This window comes from Engystomops pustulosus, chromosome 8 (assembly GCF_040894005.1).
Source record: "Engystomops pustulosus chromosome 8, aEngPut4.maternal, whole genome shotgun sequence".
NCBI lineage: Eukaryota > Metazoa > Chordata > Amphibia > Anura > Leptodactylidae > Engystomops > Engystomops pustulosus.
Window position 1 is genome coordinate 29,887,448 of NC_092418.1, and position 814 is coordinate 29,888,261.

Here is an 814-nt window from a genome sequence, read left to right on the forward strand (position 1 = left end):
GCAGAGCAGGTCCAGTGTCTGAGTTGTGGTAGTGCAGAGCAGGTCCAGTGGCTGTGTGGTAGAGCAGAGCAGGCCCAGTGTCTGTGTGGTAGAGCAGAGCAGGCCCAGTGTCTGTGTGGTAGTGTAGAGCAGGTCCAGTGTCTGGGTAATAGTGCAGCAACCTGTAGCAGCAGAAGCACCTCAGCAAAGCTGGGAAGAGATTGCACATTAGTTGCACATAAGAAAGAGCTGGAAGGACAAGATATTTCTGTACAGGACAGAAAATGAGTATATGTAACTGCAGAAGCTACAGAGGATCCAGAGACATGTGCAGAGGGAGGACACTGGAGCACAGAGACACCTCAGCCTCACACATCAGGTACTGAAGTCACTGCCCCTAGAACTTGTCTTGGATTATTATTACTGTGATTGCTGACTGAAGTGTTCAGACTGCTGAGAATAAACTGTTCAAAGAGACTGTGGAACATGTGCTTATCTATCTGGGCCTTATATCCCCTAAACTACACACCCTCAGAATCCTAAAAGAACTCGCCCCTGCTAGCCCATCGTGGTCTGGCGTGTGTGGCTGTTACAGAAGTATGGCACCCAGTGGCGCTGGGCCGTGAAGTGGGCCGGCACGGGGCGTTCCTGCCTGCTCACTGCCTATAGCCTGTGCCCGTCCAGTTTATGCCAGGGTATGCTAAATTCACCCTCAGGATAGAAATAAAGAGAGAGAAAGAAATAAAAGAAAATAAATAACTTTAATAGATATTCATATCATTTTGGGATGCACTTCTGACTATGACCACTAGAGGGCCACAAATCCCTGGTACAG